The sequence below is a fragment of the Gorilla gorilla genome, chromosome 4 (assembly GCF_029281585.2).
Source record: "Gorilla gorilla gorilla isolate KB3781 chromosome 4, NHGRI_mGorGor1-v2.1_pri, whole genome shotgun sequence".
NCBI lineage: Eukaryota > Metazoa > Chordata > Mammalia > Primates > Hominidae > Gorilla > Gorilla gorilla.
This window is the reverse complement of record NC_073228.2, coordinates 109635887-109655019: the sequence shown is the minus strand read 5'-3', so window position 1 is coordinate 109655019 and position 19133 is coordinate 109635887. Positions and strand designations below refer to the sequence as shown.

General features: G+C 34.8%; 1 long non-coding RNA gene across 1 annotated transcript in view; it reads right to left on the bottom strand.

Annotated features, from left to right (window-relative positions):
• Positions 1 to 18457, bottom strand: part of LOC134758460 (uncharacterized) — a 35284-nt gene extending 16827 nt beyond the window's left edge. The window contains exons 1-2 of the long non-coding RNA XR_010133669.1: positions 18368 to 18457; positions 12420 to 12566 (exon numbers count right to left, since the gene is read on the bottom strand). This is a non-coding gene — a long non-coding RNA (uncharacterized lncRNA). The remainder of the gene's footprint in view (positions 1 to 12419; positions 12567 to 18367) is intronic.
• Between the last annotated feature and the right edge of the window lie 676 nt (positions 18458 to 19133).

The following is a 19133-nucleotide window of genomic DNA, read 5'->3' as shown; positions in this document are numbered from 1 at the left end:
AGCTGTGAATATGTCTGGTCCTGGGTTTTTTCTGGTTAGCAGGCTTTCTTAACTGATGCGACTTTAGAACTCATTATTGGTCTGTTTAGGGATTCACTTTCTTCCTGGTTCTATCTTGGGAAGCTGTGTGTTTCCAGAAATTTATCCATCTTTTCTAGGTTTTTTATCTTGTGTGCATGGAGGTGTTTATAGTAGTCTCTAAGGATTATTTTTATTCCATGGGATTGGTGATAATGTTCCCTTTGTCATTTCTAATGTTTATTTGTATCTTCTCTCTCTTTTAGTCTTACTAGTGGTATAACTTATTTATTCTTTTAGAAAACAACTCTTGGATTCATTAATCTTTTTTATGGGTTTCTGCATCTCAATTTCCTTCCATTCAGCTCTGATTTTGCTTATTTATTGTCTTCTATTAGCTTTGGGGTTAGTTTGCTCTTGTTTCTCTAGTTTCTCTAGGTGGGATATTGATTATGAATTTGAGATCTTTTTCATGTTTTGATGTGGGGATTTAGTGCTATAAACTTCCTTCTTAACATTGCTTTAGTTGAGAAACTCTGGTATGCTGTACCCTTGTTACTTTCAAAAAATTTCTTGATTTCTGCCTTAATCTCATTATTTACTCAAAAGTCATTTTCATATAATTGTATGATATTGAGTGTTATTCATAGTATTGATTTCTATTTTTATTGCACTGTGGTCTGAGAGTGTGGTTGGTATGATTTCAGCTTTTTGGATTTGCAGAGGATTATTTTATGTCTGATTGAGTGGTTGATTTTAGAATATGTGCCATGTGCAAATGAAAATATTATAATTTTGTTGTTTTGGGTTGGAGTGTTCTGTACGTGTCTATTAAGTCCATTTGCTCAAGTGTTAAGTTTGAATATTTTTGTTATTTTTTCTCCCTCAATTATATGTCTAATACTGTCAGTGGGGTGGTGAAATCTCTCATTCTTATTGTGTGGAAATCTACATATTTTCCTAGATCTCTAAGAACTTCCTTTATAAATTGTGATGTTCCCATCCTTGGTCCATATAAATTTAGGATAGTTAGGTCTTCTTATTAAGTTGAACCCTTTACCATTGTATAATGGCCATCTTTGTCTTTTTTGATCTGTGTTGATTTAAAGTTTGTTTATCTTTTTGTCTGAAATTAGGTTAGCAATCCCTGCATTTTTCTATTTGCCATTTGCTTGGTAGATTTTCCCCCATCTCTTTACTTTGAGCCTGTGGGTGTCATTACATGTGAGGTGGGTCTCTTGAAGACAACATACATTTGGGCCTTATTTCCTTATCCAAGACTAGAGTGCAGTGGGATGCTCTTGGCCCATTGCAGCCTCTGCCTCCCAGATTCAAGTGATCTCCTGCCTCAGCCTCCTGAGTTGGTGGGACTATAGGTGCACACTATCATGCCAAACTAATTTTTTTTTTTTTTTTTGTAGATATGGGGTTTCATCATGTTGTGGTGATCTTGAACACCTGGGCTCAAGCGATTCGCCTGCCTTGGCCTCCCAAAGTGCTAGGATTACAGGTATGAGTCACTGCACCCAGCCCACTCTATGCCTTTTAATTGGGGCATTTAGCCTGTATACATTCAAGGTTAATAATGATATGTGTGTATTTGATCCTTTCATAATGTTGTTATCTGGTGCAGGCTTGTTTGTGTGGTTACTTTATAGTGTCAATGGTCTATGTATTTAAGTATGTTTTTTAGTGGCTGATAATGGTCTTTTCTTTCCATTCTTTGTGATCCTTTCACAACTTCATAAGGTAGGTTTGAGGTAACAAATTCCCTTAGCATTTGTGTTTGTGAAAAATATCTTATTTCTCCAACACTTATGAAGCTTAGTTTGGCTGTATATGTAATTATATGGAAATACTTTGATTTAAGAGTGCTGAATATAGGCCCCCAGTCTCTTCTGCCTTGTAGGATTTTTGCTGAAAGGTCTGCTGTTAGCCTAATGGTGTTCCCTTTGTAGGTAACCTGCCCCTTCTCACTAGTTTCCTTTAAGTTTTTTTTTTTTTTTTTTTTTTAAATTTTGACCTGGAGAATCTGATGCTTTTGTGTCTAGGGGATAGTCTTCTTTTGTAATATCTTACTGGAGTTATTTGCACTTCCTGAATTTGAATGTTGGAGTCTCTAGTGAGGTTAGAAAAATTTCCATGGCTGATATCCTGAAATACATTTTTCAAGTTGCTTGCTTTCTCCTGCTGTCTTTCAGGGATGACAATGAATCATAGATTTGGTCTCTTTACATAATACCATTAGTATCAAATGCCATGTTCATTCTTTTTTCTTCATTTTTATCTGACTAAGTTAGTTTGGAGCACCAGCGTTTGATATCTGAGATTTTTTTCTCAACTTAGCCTATTCTGCTGTCAATACCAGCAATTTTATTATGAAATTCCTATAGCGTGTTTTCAGCTCTATCAGATCAGTTTGGTTCCTTCTTATAATGGCCATGTTATCTTTCAGCTGCTGTATTTTTTTATTTTATGAATCATATTATTCTAAGTGAAGTAACTCAGGAATTAACAATCAAATACCGTATTTTCTCACTCATAAGTTGGAGCAAAGCTATGGGTATGAAAAGGCATACAGAGCAGTATAATGGAGATTGGAAACTGAAGGAGAAGTGTGGGAGGAGGGTGCAGAATGAAAAGCTACATATTGAGTACAATGTACACTACTCAGGTGACAGGTGCAGTAAAATTTCAGACTACACCACTATACAATTCATGGTAGTGGAACCACTTGTACCTCCAATGCAATTAAAATTTTAAAAAAACATAAAATTAAAAAAAAGAAAGTTATAAGAAAAAATTGCTGACCATTGAATTCAACTCAAAAATAATATTTAAGTTGTTTCTGATGTATACATATTAGATTTAAAGGAATTTCTTAGTCTTTCATTTTTGTATCCAGGGATCTTTAAACCCTATGTAAAAGCAATAAAATATCATCAATCAATTAATAAAACAGTTTTTAAAAATGGGACGTATATCATTTATTTTCAGATAAAAAGCTTCAACTTTTTGGGGTTTGATCTTTCGTGAGGTTATATCAGTATGTGGTTATAATTGTAATTGAGAAATATTAACTACAAAGCAGAATTTTGCTCTGTAGAAATTACTTGTCCATGTTTTCTTACTTATGGGTATTTTGTGGAACATTTTATGAGTTTCATTTGAAGTTTCTATGTTGATTATATACTTATGAAACATTTTTCTGAAATGTTTCTGAGCTATAAAACTTGACTTTTTAATCCTTGTGTTAGAAAGAATATTGCTTAAACCATTTAACCAATTTTTCTAATGTTTACGTAGAGAAATTAAAGTATTGGGCATAAATTAAAATAAATTTTTTCCCATCTTTCTAATCTTATTTTATGATATGTCTTTTTCTCTGGTGGTGTCAAATTTAGATTTGTTAGGGATTTAACAGCACATTATCAGTGTAGGTTGTAATACTTCAGTAAAAGTACAGATATTTCAGGGCACGGTTGCTATTGTTTATTCTAGAAAATTTAATGTAATTGTCAGAACAGATATATATGTATCTGTACTTGTCTATTTTGTGAATTAATTTTTATTGCATATAATAGATAACTAAGTTTCTCAGATCAAAATAATTATTAAGATTTTTCCCCTATTAAATTGTAACAGTTCTAATTCTTTTTAAATTGATCTTTAGTTTTACAGAAATTATAGAAGGTGATTTTGTTTTGGGTTTTGTTTTAAGAAATAAACTATTATGCAATACAAGCATTATTTAGAACAACATGGCTCCCAGAAAATTCTCATTGACAATATTATCTTCAAGAAAGGGAGCCACAGATACTAATATTTGGTGTTGCTTTATGTTTCTCTTTCTTCTCCATATCTGATATCATATCAATATTTATCTGAGCAGCATAGTGTAATTATATAGTCTAATACCTTTAAGACATGTGGGAAATAATGTCCTTGAGGAGCTCATTATTTAAATGGGATGATAAACAAGAAAATTATAGCACATCTTAATATAAAGAGAAATACTAGATATATGCTATGTGAACCTAGAGAGATGACCAATTAAACTTATTCTGGGACTGGGGAAATTTCCAATTTAAGATATTAAAACTGAATATGATTTTAAGGTCAGGTAGGAATTTGCAAAGGTTAGAAACATAGATATTTCATTTTGAGAAGAATTTGAAAGGCTTGACTATTTGGAGAATGGTGAGAAGTACAGTAATACTAATGACAAAGTCTGAGATGCAAGTAGCAGAGAAAAGAAACTGTGAAGAGTCTGCAAAGTTTTTCCTACAGACAATAGGTGCCCACAAATTTTTTGCTTTATTTTGTTTTCTTTTTAATCATTGAACTGACATAGTCAACTGACAACATGGAAGATGGTCTGGAATAGGATGATTAGAAAGAATTTTATTTCATACTTTATAAGGCCACTGAAAGATTTTTAACTAAGGTAGTAGACTTGGGATGGATAGATTTAGTGTTCATATTCAATGTTAAAAATATCTGGGAATGAGAGATAAGGAGAAATCTAGATTTCTTTTTTTAATTTTGTATTTTTGTTTTTTTTAGTATTTATTGATCATTCTTGGGTGTTTCTCGCAGAGGGGGATTTGACAGGGTCATAGGACAATAGTGGAGGGAAGGTCAGCAGATAAACAAGTGAACAAGGGTCTCTGGTTTTCCTAGGCAGAGGTCCCTGAGGCCTTCCGCAGTGTTTCTGTCCCTGGGTACTTGAGATTAGGGAGTGGTGATGACTCTTAACGAGCATGCTGCCTTCAAGCATCTGTTTAACAAAGCACATCTTGCACCGCCTTTAATCCATTTAACCCTGAGTTGACACAGCACATGTTTCAGAGAGCACGGGGTTGGGGGTAAGCTTATAGATTAACAGCATCCCAAGGCAGAAGAATTTTTCTTAGTACAGAACAAAATGGAGTCTCCTATGTCTACTTCTTTCTACACAGACACAGCAACAATCTGATTTCTCTATCTTTTTCCCACATTTCCCCCATTTCTATTCGACAAAACCGCCATCGTCATCATGGCCCGTTCTCAATGAGCTGTTGGGTACAACTCCCACACGGGGTGGCGGCCGGGCAGAGAGGCTCCTCACTTCCCAGAAGGGGCGGCTGGGCAGAGGCGCCCCCCACCTCCCGTACGGGGTGGCGGCCGGGTGGAGGCGCCCCCCCACCTCCCTCCCAGACGGGGTGGCTGGCCGGGCGGGGTCTGCCCCCCACCTCCCGCACGTGGCGGCTGCCAGGAGGAGGGGCTCCTCACTTCTCAGACGGGGCGGCCAGGCAGAGACGCTCCTCACCTCCCAGACAGGGTCGTGGTCGGGCAGAGGCGCTCCTCACATCCCAGACGGGGCGGCGGGGCAGAGGCACTCCCCACATCTCAGACGATGGGCAGCCGGGCAGAAACGCTCCTCACTTCCTAGATGGGATGGCGGCTGGGAAGAGGAGCTCCTCACTTCCCAGAGTGGGCAGTTGGGCAGAGGGGCTCCTCACATCCCAGACGATGGGCGGCCAGGCAGAGACGCTCCTCACTTCCCAGACGGGGTGGCGGCCGGGCAGAGGCTGCAATCTCGGCACTTTGGGAGGTCAAGGCAGGCAGCTGGGAGATGGAGGTTGTAGTGAGCCTTGATCACGCCACTGCAGTCCAGCCTGGGCAACATTGAGCACTGAGTGAACGAGACTCTGTCTGCAATCCCGGCACCTCGGGAGGCCGAGGCTGGCAGATCACTCGCAGTTAGGAGCTGGAGACCAGCCCGGCCAACACAGCGAAACCCTGTCTCCACCAAAAAAATACGAAAACCAGTCAGGCGTGGCAGCGCGCACCTGCAATCCCAGGCACTCGGCAGGCTGAGGCAGGAGAATCAGGCAGGGAGGTTGCAGTGAGCCGAGATGGCGGCAGTACAGTCCAGCTTCAGCTCAGCATGAGAGGGAGACCGTGGAGAGAGAGGGAGAGGGAGACCGTGGGGAGATGGAGACGGGAGAGGGGGAGGGGGAGGGGGAGGGGAGAAATCTAGATTTAACAATAAAATGGTAGTTTCAGAGTAAATGGAAAATAATTCAATTAACAAATTAAAGAAATAAGAAATATGCTTTTGCAGTTAGGTAATAAATTCAATTTTGTATGTGCTAAGCATGAGATTGTACAATGTTTTCAGTTTACCCAGGTGGACATGCTAAAAAGCAAGAATTATATGCTTGAAATTCTGAAGACAAGTTTAATATAGAGTTTTTCTGAATTTTTATAGAACTCAAAAATATTTGGTGAGATCTGTGGACCTTTACCTCAACAAGCATACACAACCATACATAAACACAAACAGTTGCATACCATCTCAGTAATATCTGATGATGTTTGAAATCATAAATGTACGTCAGATTACCTAAGGAAATATTTTGAGTTAGAATAGGACATAATCTAAAATGAAGTACTAATCAAATAAATCTGGGATAAACCTTGTGAGGTGGAAAGAGAACAAAGAAAGAGCCACAAAGTTATAAAAGATAAATAAAATGAATTAAGAGTAGAACTGAAGAAAACAAAAAGACAAGAGTTTCAAATAGTAGTGGGAAGTTCATAATTGCCAAATGCTACTCTGCAATACAAGAAGGTGAGAATTTAAAATAGGGCGTATAGCTTATCAATTAAAAACTTATGAGTAATCTTAGTTGAGACAAACTCATCTGATGTGGCTTTAGTTTCTCAACTAAAGCAATGTTAAGAAGGAAGTAAGAGTAGAGGACAAAGAATAACGGATTGAAGTATAAATTCCCATTCACGAAAGTACTAGATAGTAATTGAATCTATCCTTTCTTATTTGATCATTGGATAATGTTAATATACTGCATTATACTGTTAATGTTATCCATTAGTATTGATTAGCAGTCAGTGCAAATACTGACTCAACCCCCACACTCCTCTCTTCAGTAAAACTGCCCCATATATATATATATATTTTAATTAGTAAATGGTAGTATATTGGGTGACCTCACTTTGGCCAAAACTAACTGGAAAATTACTCCATAGACTGAAACTTAATTATCCTTCTTGCTACTAAGTTTTTCAAATTTGTCAGCTTTTGTTCAACAAATTAGCTTATTACTTGAATAACTCTTTGTGGATTTCTATACCTTGCAACTAAACAAACAAACAAAAAATACATCAAAATGTTTGGGATCTGGAAGAGATACTGCATTTCTATGTTCATTGCAGGTTTATTCATAATAGCCAAGCAACCTCAGTGCTCACTTATAGACAAGATGAAGAAAATGTGTTACATGCATAAAATGGTATATTATTCAGCCTTAAAAAACAAAAGTTTGACATCTTCAACAACATAGATTAATCTATGGGACATTATGCTAAGTGAAGTAAGCCAGAAACAGAAGGACAAATACTAACATAACATTTATGTGGAAATCTAAAATAGTCAAACTCATAGAAGTGAGAGTAAAATGGTGATTACCAAGTGCTGAGATAAGGGGGAAATGGGGAGGTATTTGTTGAAGTATACAAAATTTCAGTTATGCAAGATGGATAAGTCACAGAGATACACTGTACTGTATAGTGTAATGATTGTAATTAACAAAACTATATTATACAGTTAAAAAGTTGCTAAGGATAAATTTTATGTTGTTTTCTTATTACGTAACATAAAAATAATAAACAAGAAGGATGAGAAAAAACTTTTGGAGGTAATGGTCATCTTTATGGCATTGATTGTAGTGATAGTTTTATAGTTGTATTCTTATCTCAAAATGAAGTTGTACACATTAAGTATGTACAACTTTTTGTATGTGAGTCTTACTTCAATAAAGTGTTTTTTAAACTGATACTTGATTGAGTTTTTAGAAGACTTTAACACTGTTTGGACAACTTGGTTGTGTCAATGTTTTCTCATAACTATAATATTAAATCTAGATACATATCTAGTATATCTGGTCAAATTTAAATGTGATATAACTGGGGAAAACACACTGTATTTCGAGCCTCAGTATGAAGAAAAGCATAAAACATATTTTTTTCATCCTTTCAAAGATTACATTTTTAACTGATGATATTTTGTATTTCTTGGATTGTGCTATAAAATTTTTAGAAATGATTGGTCTTGAAGTTTCATATTCACTTTCCCAGAAATTCCAACAAAGTGCTGGGTAAATATAAGAAAGAAACTAATAATTATATGGTTGTATACTTGATGATAAATGAACACCTGCCTTGATAAACCTCCATACTTATTTATAGATAATCCCACACTGCCATGGCTTTAGGAATGTTTGGCTCTTCTTAGTCCCGCTTCTGATCGGAGAGAAGCTTAATAGTTCTAGGGAATAAATGGCCTGTCTACTGTTCAACTCACTTGTCATTCTTAACTACTTGCTTAACCACTTCTTTTACTTCCATTCAAAAGGGGTTTGTAGTGTGAAAGTATGCCTCTGGTGATTGGACAAAATAGATTCCATGTGGCTGAGATGCTCAAAGTTAAAACAGGATCAGAAAGCCATGACTAAGTGAGGGAGTAGTCACGGACTCTATGTTCTTAAAAAGATGTTGTAAAAGTATCACAAGACCTTTCTTTACTCAGTCAGGGCTCTACTATTTTGACCAATCGGAACTGAACAAATCTAAATTTTTTTTATTTGCATAAGTGAACCTCATTGAGAATGAGGGTAAGAACTTTGCCTTTTTAAGGCAGACCCTCCATTTGTTTTTTGGAAAGCAGACTTTCACTTGTCCTGGAGGACATGCCTCCCCAACCTACATATTGTTTTTTTTGTTGTTGTTGTTGTTTGTTTGTTTGTTTTTTGTAATAGAATATAAAGCTCTCCCTTTTTCCTCTGAAGATCTCCTGGTCTTTTGTTTACTTATTATTTCCTCCATTTCCTTTTTAAATTCATTTAGTTAGGTTTATTTTAGTTAATGCAATTTTTTACATTTATATACAGATTATTTTTGTTCTTCTGATTTCCTTTCCCTTTCAACTCTTTTCTAGTTATTCCAAGAAGGTCTTTGTCAACTTCTCCCTTTTTTTCTCCTTTTATCCTTAGAAAGTTATAAACATAAAAGAAAGCTAACGATGAAAATATATGAAAGAAAATGGAAGTCATAATGGTTGAACTAGTTTACAGTCCCACCAACAGTGTAAAAGTGTTCCTATTTCTCCACATCCTCTCCAGCACCTGTTGTTTCCTGACTTTTTAATGATTGCCATTCTAACTGGTATGAGATGGTATCCCATTGTAGTTTTGGTTTGCATTTTTCTGATGGCCAGTGATGATGAGCATTTTTTCATGTGTTTTTTGGCTGCATAAATGTCTTCTTTTGAGAAGTGTCTGTTCATATCCTTCGCCCACTTTTTGATGGGGTTGTTTGTTTTTTTCTTGTAAATTTGTTTGAGTTCATTGTAGATTCTGGATATTAGCCCTTTGTCAGATGAGTAGGTTGCAAAAATTTTCTCCCATTCTGTAGGTTGTATGTTCACTCTGATGGTAGTTTCTTTTGCTGTGCAGAAGCTCTTTAGTTTAATTAGATCCCATTTGTCAATTTTGTCTTTTGTTGCCATTGCTTTTGGTGTTTTAGACATGAAGTCCTTGCCCATGCCTATGTCCTGAATGCTATTGCCTGGGTTTTCTTCTAGGGTTTTTATGGTTTTAGGTCTAACATGTAAGTCTTTAATCCATCTTGAATTAATTTTTGTATAAGGTGTAAGGAAGGGATCCAGTTTCAGCTTTCTACATGTGGCTAGCCAATTTTCCCAGCACCATTTATTAAATAGGGAATCCTTTCCCCACTTCTTATTTTTGTCAGGTTTGTCAAAGATCAGATAGTTGTAGATATGCGGCATTATTTCAGAGGAAGTCGGTGTGGCGATTCCTCAGGGATCTAGAACTAGAAATACCATTTGACCCAGCCATCCCATTACTGGATATATACCCAAAGGATTATAAATCATGCTGCTATAAAGACACATGCACACGTATGTTTATAGCGGCACTATTCACAATAGCAAAGACTTGGAACCAATCTAAATGTCCAACAATGATAGACTGAATTAAGAAAATGCGGCACATATATACCATGGAATACTATGCAGCCATAAAAAATGATGAGTTCATGTCCTTTGTAGGGACATGGATGAAACTGGAAACCATCATTCTCAGCAAACTATCACAAGGACATAAAACCAAACACCGCATGTTCTCACTCATAGGTGGGAATTGAACAATAAGAACACATGGACACAGGAAGGGGTACGTCACACACCGGGGACTGTTGTGGGGTGGGAGGAAGGGGGAGGGATAGCATTAGGAGATATACCTAATGCTAAATGACAAGTTAATGGGTGCAGCACACCAACATGGCACATGTATACATATGTAACAAACCTGCACATTGTGCACATGTACCCTAAAACTTTAAGTATGATAATAATAAAATTTAAAGAAAAGAAGAAAATGGAAGTCATATATTTTAAGTAAATTTAGTCCTAAAGAAAAACATGATATTAAACTTGATAGACTTTGAAATTGCTTAGAATTGACCACTTAATCTACATAAACTTATATCTATCTCTGTTATTCCCTTCTAACAAAAACTCTTTATCCTCAAGGACCAGGATTCATGGTAATTTTTTAAACTTTCATGAAAATTTTCTGTATCTCTGCTGTTATCATCATATTGTTTTTGACTGAAATACATTGAAAACACATACATTTTACATGCAACTTGGGGTAACATATGTATTTGTTTACTATCCTCTGGAACATAATCAGTACACATAATAGTGTTTCTGAGTAAGCTATTGAACTTTTAAAAATTATCTTTCAGTTGAAAACCTCCATTGTTGTGTAACACTAAATAAATTAACAAGAAACTGAAATAATGAGTTTTAAAACAAACTTCAAAATAGGTCAATGAAAAAAAGACACCTGAAATTATGTGAACACAACATTTCCATTAGTAGATTTTTCCTTGGATAATCACCAGTTTGCTCATCAAAGTTAACATTTACCAGTGGTGAGCAAGTTTCCCCCATGATTAGAAGCATCTAAATCTGAACGACACTCTTTGGCATAACTCTAAATTATATGCCTCTTTTTTAGCAGTTACTATGTAATTAGTGTGTCTTAATTTGAACATTAAAAAATGTATTGAGTTTTTCATGTAGCATTTATAATTACAAGATCAATTTGTGTGGTTCTCTTATTTCACTGCTAAGATTTTTGTATCTGGAATATTTATATGCACTTCCAAAATTGCCACAGTAGAGAAGGCTGTGTTGGAGAATACTTCAATAAAAATAAATCATTTTTATTCTACACTGGCTTAATACTGAAACATGCAAAATGCAAAAAACATGTGAAAGGGAGAATAATGCACTGGAATAAAACCGTTGTATAAGCACTCAAATGTTTATATAGGTACACACACACACAAACACACACACACACACACACACACACACACAGACACACACACGGTGTTAGCAGGTTAAAATGCCCTGTTTAGAAAGAATAAGCCTATGTTGGACCTTGATTTCTATTCTTCAAAAAACAGTCATTTAAATTTTAACCTGGTATGACTTTTTAAAATTCTTATTTTATGACTTCCCTAAGCAATGTTCTGAAAATACTTGTATAATGTATTTCTATGTTGGCGTAAACATTTAGCCTCATAGTCCATGCAAGTTTCTATGCCACTGAAATTTCAAAATGACACAAGCTTGATTTTCTCCCAGAATCAGGCATAAACATGATTGACTTAGTATATTGTGTCATAATAGAACATGTTTATTCTTTGACTAAAGTTGATAAACTGATTTTCCAATGGAAAAAAATGAAAGTTTCAGAACGTCATTACTTGGAGTTGCAGAACATTAAAGAGCTATTTAAGTGCATACATCTGGAGTGCAGCACAGTCTGCTGCAGGAAAGCATAATTAGATACTTAGTTTGCTGTGCAAAATTTTGCATGAATGACCCTGTTAATTTTTCCCCCTTAAATCCAAACAAAAAATACCCCAAAGACTTATCTTAAAAATGCAGCTTCAGCAAAGTTGCTGTGCAGTGCTTTTGGGATTTTAAATGAAACACTGGGCTACTGGTTTTGGCAGCAAAGAAGAAAGTATACAAGAAAAAGAAAAAAAAAGTTGAAAAAAAGGTTGATTTACCTGGAGAGTTTGAAAGAAAAACAATATGAAAAAATCATTGAAACAATAAAATATGTAATATTTACCATGAGACAGATTTTCAGAAATTAATATAATTTAGAAAACAAGTGGACAATCTAGGGAAGGTGTTAAAAAAACATATAATCTGGTATCCATGGCATATATTTAAGTCATCAACCAGTAGCTTTGTTTGCAGAATAGTTCTTGATCTTGATCTCACTTACCTTTTTTGAGAAATGCTGTTCACTGGCATGCTTCCCAAAGAAGCAGCCATTTAAAATGAATTGGTATTTCTTTCCGGGAGTGTCCCAGGACCGGGTATCTGATACAATCTGGGCCAATTCTATTTCTGTTCTTAAGGGTTTTGGAAGCTGAAAAAAAAAAATGAGAGGCACAGAAAGAAGGGAGAGAAATTAAAAAGAGAGAGAAGAAGAAAAGGAGGTAGGGAGGAAGAAAGAAAGAGACCCGTGGAGAGACTGATCAAGACAGAGAAGTTTGTTTCTAATGCCTACAATACAGCATAACATCCTTCGGTGGCTATTCTGCCAGCTGTACTAAGAAGTATAGCACATTTTCTGCAGTGAAAGTGAAGAAGCAGAAATGCATGGAGAAAAAAATGGAAAAATAATTGTGTTGATGGCAGTTGAATTTCTGGTTCCTGTTAGATTCTAACATGAGTTATTTCCCTGCCTTCGGTTTGTTAAGACACACTGAAATATTTTCTATTTCAGCTAATTGAATTGGGCTTCTGTTACTTGCAACCCCCAAATCCTCATTTTATGAAATAAAACTAGGTGATAGAAAATGATAATTGTAGAATAAATATTTGAAAAAGTAATTTAGGATTAAATAATATAATGAATAAAGCAACAATACATTAAAAAGTTCTAAGTAGTTATGGTTTAGATATAGTCACAAAAATGTTTCATATTAAGAAATATTTTATCTCTTCAGTTGGATAGATTAAATAGGTAAAAAAAAATTTTTAAAGAAATATTTTATCTCTGAAAGAAAACCCAAGATGGAAGGTTTCTGGCTAAGGCAATAAACTAGCACTATTAGGTAGGACAATTCAAAGATGTGTCGAATGAATAGTTTTTCATCCATCTATAATATATCACAGATCACTCTTGTAAGTAGAGTCACTGTTGTAAATTACAGCCTGTGAAGAATTGGATTAGTGAGATTCAGCATTTTTCAATCCATTTTCTCATAATGACATCCATCCACTTCCAATTTCAATCTGTAAGTGATATCTATATTTGTTTTATATAAATGGTCTGGCACAATTTCATATTGCAATGAAATTCTTTATTGATAACTTCTCCCAAAGATCTTTTAGACTAAGACTGCCATTTTGATTAATAAGATTTCAGGTCTCTGTTAAATGTGCCTATTAATACTACATGGGAGGTGCACTAATGATGAATGTAAGTGGCCCTCTGGTCAACACTTCTTCCTTCGAATACCCCTTGCCTCAACACACACATTGACACAGAAGCATCAGCTCAGTACCAATACAGGTGTTGAATACCAAACGTTAGTGACTAGGAAACAATGAAAAGTTACATATGTAATTTGTAAAGGAAATAGACCTCCTTATGTGATGAAGGAAACAGTATAGCAATTATTATAATTTATCAGAGAAGCAATCAGAATAGCTTTTTTATTTTTCCTACAGGTTTTAGCTTGGTTGAATAGGTAAGAAGGAGGACACCAAATTTAATTTTTGTGCTGCTTTAAGCTCTGAGGAGAAAAAGCAGTCTAAATGCAAAATATTATTACTTCTATTATTTCTGTAATTTAGAAGGAAAGAGCAGCAATCTACTCCCACATACACGTCATTCCTCTTTTCTCTCAACATTACTATTTCCTATTTAGGCTGTATTTATAAAACGTAGAAAAATATTAACTATTATAAATCTAAGAAATATTGTAGTACTTTCACTATAATTTTTCAATAATTAACATAAATTGATTATATGTCCTAGTATCCCAGCTTTATTTTAAAAAATTAATCTTTGTTAAAAATATGTTGTCAGATAAACTTTATACTATACCAATGTCACCAACACTGAATCAGGTAAAATATATAAATATGTTCCTTTTTTTACTAGTTCTACCCCTTCCCATTTTTTCCTTTCCATAAATGTGAACATTTCTGAATATAAGGCCTACCTTTATCTTTTTTTTTGTATGCTTTCCTCAAATAATTTATGGTACACCAAGTCTTCTGCACCCTATTATTATCAGTATAAATGACATAGATTTAGATCTACAGCATGCTCCCACTTTTATTTTTTCATTGTAAAATTAGAGATATTTGACCTTAGGAATTACAAAATGAGAAACCATCTTATCTCTAAGGTGTCATATTCTTTAACCCTTTTATTTTTATGAGAATGTAAATTATGATAAACTTACTTATATGGTGTGACAAAGAGAAGCAGAACCAAATGAAAATCTACGTTTATATTATATGACTCTTTTTGAGCTTGGACTTGAAGTCTTTTTAAATCAGTCATACTTTTGCATATCAAATTTTAAAATAAAAAACAATAAGGTTAAATATTTTTTAAATGTTTAAATTAAATGTCACAACTTTAACTCATTCAGTATCTAAGACTTATACAATTATTATGTGGCTTGGAAATTATTTCTCAATAATGTGGGAAATTTCTGATCAATCCAATTGATTAATCCAATTTCAACTTTCAAGTTTTATTATTTAAAAAATACATTTTTTAAGGCCACAGAAGCCATATATAGTGATTCCTTTGATGGATCTGGGCAAAGTGAAAACCTGGGAAGGACTCATCATTCTGGATTTCATTAAGAACACTCAATGATTCATGGAAGGTCAAAATATCAACATTAACAGGAGTTTGGAAGTTGATTCCAACCCTCGTGGATGTCTTTGAGGGACTCAAGACTTCAGTGAAGGAATAACCACATCTATGGTGGAAATAGCAAGAGAAATAAAATAGAAGTGAAGTCTGATAGGTGACTGAATTGCTGCAATCTTGTAATAAAATTTAATGGATAAGGAGTTACTTTTATGGGTGAGCAAAGAAAGTGGTTTTTTTCAGATGCAATCTACTCCTAGTGAAGATGCTGTGAAGATTCTTGAAGTAACAAAAGATTTAGAATATTCCATAAACTTAGCTGATAAAGTCCTGGCAGAATTTGAGAGTATTAATTCCAATTTTGAAAGAAGTTCTACCGTGGGTAAAATGCTATCAAACAGCATCATGTGACACAAGGAAATATTTCATCAAAGGAAGAGTCAAGAGATATGACAAATTTAATTCTGATCTTATTTTGCCATAGCCACCCCAACTTGCAGCAACTACCATCCTCATCAGTCAGCAGCCATCAGCATTGAGGAAAGATCCTTCACCAGCAAAAACATAACACTTCCCAGAAATATCCTACAATATTGTAACATTTTGTGGAAGGCTCAGTTGATTGTTAGTGTTTTTAGCAATAAAGTACTTTTAAATTAAGGTATTTCAGATATAATGCTATTGCACACACAATAGACTACAGTACAGTGTAAAGATAACTTTAATACTTACTGAAAAACCAAAGAATTTGTGTGACTTTACTGCATGCATCTGAAACTGAACGTGCATTATCTCTGAGATATGCCTGTATTAGCAAATATAATTCAGCAATATAGTATAGACAGATAAGTGAAGTTTATCTCAGAAGAGGAAGAATAGATTATTTGTACTAAATGTGTTAATGCACTTTACCTTCCTAATATAGAAAATGGGTAAATACAATACAGAGAAAATTCACAAAAGAAAACAATGACAATAAACATTATGGGGAAAAAAAGAGAGAGAGAAAGAGAATGGACCACTCTAGATATCAAATAAATACATATTTAAACAACAAAATGAAATTTTTGCCTCAACTTGTTGATGATTGAAATCATTTATAATCAGTGACATAGAGGCTTTAAGTACACAAGCAAGTATTTTATTTTAGTCTTTTTAAGAGCAATTATTAATATATAATTTTTATAAGTGAGTTTTTTTAATTTAGGAATTTTACTGCTAGAAATTTAGCCCACAGAAATAATTGCCAGTATGCTCTAAGATTTAACTACAATAATATTCAAAATATTTTAAAACAATGCAATAAAAGATTGGTTAAATAAACAAAATGTATTGCATACTTAATGTTATTTAATAATACTGTTCAATAATGCACTTTCAGATGTTGGGATATTCTTCATAAAAAAGAAAAACGTACTAGTCATTATAATGTACTCAATAAAAGGTAAAGTTAACTTATAAAGCAGTATGCTCCCATATTTCTAAGGCAAAGGGCTACATTAAAGAAACACACACAAACGTAGGGACAAAATAACATATATGTGCATTATTCTCTGAAGAGAATGTATAAATTTCAATGGATTTTCAATGGCAATTAAAAATCTCCAAAAGTTCAAAACCATAGAAAATAATAATCAGAATGATCTTGCAAATTAGAGGACACTAGTGATTTTAAATTTTTCCTCCTTGGATGTTAAATTAATTTTATATTCTTTATATAAAATTTAAAAAATACTGTGATTATTAAAGCATGCCACAGATAAACAATTAATACTCATTGATACCAAAATGTCATGAAGGTAAACTTTAGACTAATGTTTGAGGTTGTTGTAAAAGTTCCCTTAGTGCATAATCTTCTTTATATTCACAAACAACTTTTTTAAAGTGCTTTAAAAACTTGTTAAAACATATTTAATGCTCCCTTTCTTATAAATATCCTTGGGAATACTTTTGATTCTTCTTTGATAATAATTAACATAAATTAATGGTACGTGATAGACTAAACATTGTTTTCGCTCGAGATAAGAAGGCAATATGAGTCTGACCCTGAGTGAAAGATAGGGAAATAAAGTTTGATGGAAACATCCTAGACTGCAATGCAGTTCAAGGAAGATTCAGCTAAGCCATTCAAAACTCTTCAAGCCAAAGCCATCTAACAGAGAAGTTTGTGTGTGCTGGGAACAGGCCTTCCTTGGTATCCTTGCTTAACTCAGTCTTTTGCCAGGAGCAGCCCATGGATGTTGTGGGCTTGTAAAAATGATGTAATGATTTCAAAGTTCAGCATCTGAGCTTTCCCTCAATAGAATTATCAAGGTTGACACAATTAGTATATCTTAATACTTACTTTAAAGTTATTAACATTATTTATTATATTAATAACTTATTTTATATATTTATTTTAAATTTATTTTTCTATTTTCATTTTATATATTTTATATATTCATTTTGTATATATATACATGTTCTTTATATATAAGATTATTTTAAAAATATAGAATGTGTACATATATGAATGTATGTGAGTGTGTGTGTCTGTGTGTATATGTATGTATATACACATTATTTATTTTTTTAAGTGGGTCTCGCTTTATTGCTCAGGCTGGAGTGCAGTGGTGCAATCATAGCTCACTGCAACCTTGAACTTCTGGGCTCGAGTAATCCTCCTGTTTCAGCCTCCCAAGTAGCTAAGACCACAGGCACGCTAAACTTTTTTAAGTTTGATTTTTTTAGAGACAGGTCTTGCTGTGTTGCCAAAATTATTCTCATTTGCCAAAGAGTCTAGGGACTCTTCAGTTCCCTTTAATGTCTTACCTTTGTTGATGGCTAGGGATATTAGGGTTTGAGTTAAGTTTTTTAGGGTTGACTTTTGATAGGCCAGAGTGCCGCTTGTTCTATTGCTGCCCCAATTCCTGTCAGAATTAATCATACTACTCATTGACTTCTTGTATTCCTGGGTCTTATGAGAATATAGACTATGACTCTTGGAGGGGCAAGAGTGGCCAATGTACATTCACCTCTGTTCAAAGTTTTGATATACAAGGGAAAGCCACTCCTAAAGGAACAGGTGGCTTCCTGAGTAGTCATGGCCACAGACAAAAATAAGCCCAGGTGGCATGCTGGGTCATCATGGCTCCAAACAAAGAGGATCTATGTGTCATAATGTCTATGCTTTGTGGCCAAGTTGGGTCTATAGAAAGATTCTTCCCCTGCTCCAATGAGAATGGCCGAACAATATTTGTTTTCGAGAAGGGGGTGATATACCCACTTCCCTAACCTTCCCAGGTTAGGTAGTGTTCTTTTTTGTTTTTTTTTCTGTATGTTCTTACCTGGAAATAGGCACCGTATATGGTCTCCTTGCCTTGGGAACTTGGCAACTAGAGTTGGATGAGAGTATCACAGGGAAACTTCCACTTTTGTGTCATTAACACACAGTGGGTACAAAAGATAGCGTCATTAATGTACTGGAGATATAGATAACCCAACTTTCTAGGTCCTGGTAATAGTGGTGGTGGAGTTCAGGAGGAGTCTGTTAAGTGGGGGAGAATTCCACCAAAAAATAGGGGTCTGAGTACATTAGAATCACTATCATTAGTTAGGAGGTCTGGGGACTGGAACTTTCTATCCTGGGGAGGTTGATAACAAATCTAGCAACCATAAAGGTGATTCCTTGAATCTATAATTTTAATAATATTTACTATAGAGTTTTTTTCCCACCCACACTGGATCAGGGTAATTGGGATAGCAAAGAGGATTAACAATGCCAGCATAGTGTCTGTTTGGGCCTTAGAGTGGCCTCTTTCCCCAACAAAGACAAAAGGGATGTTTCCCAGGAGGAGGTGATAGTCTAAAGTGATAGAAAATAAGTATTACAGTAAGGAAGATGAGATAAATCAATGCTTCTTTTCCCACCCACAGAAACATGTTACCACTTCCAGCAGAGTATTGGTTCCTTTAGAATCTACGTTTTTTGGCAGTTGATTCTCTACCTCTGAGGTAACAGAGATCTTTCAGAGGTTTACAGATGTAGGTCACAGTGTCTTCCCTTTGTGACTGTGACTCATAAGAACAGTTTTAATCCCTTTTAGGCACACC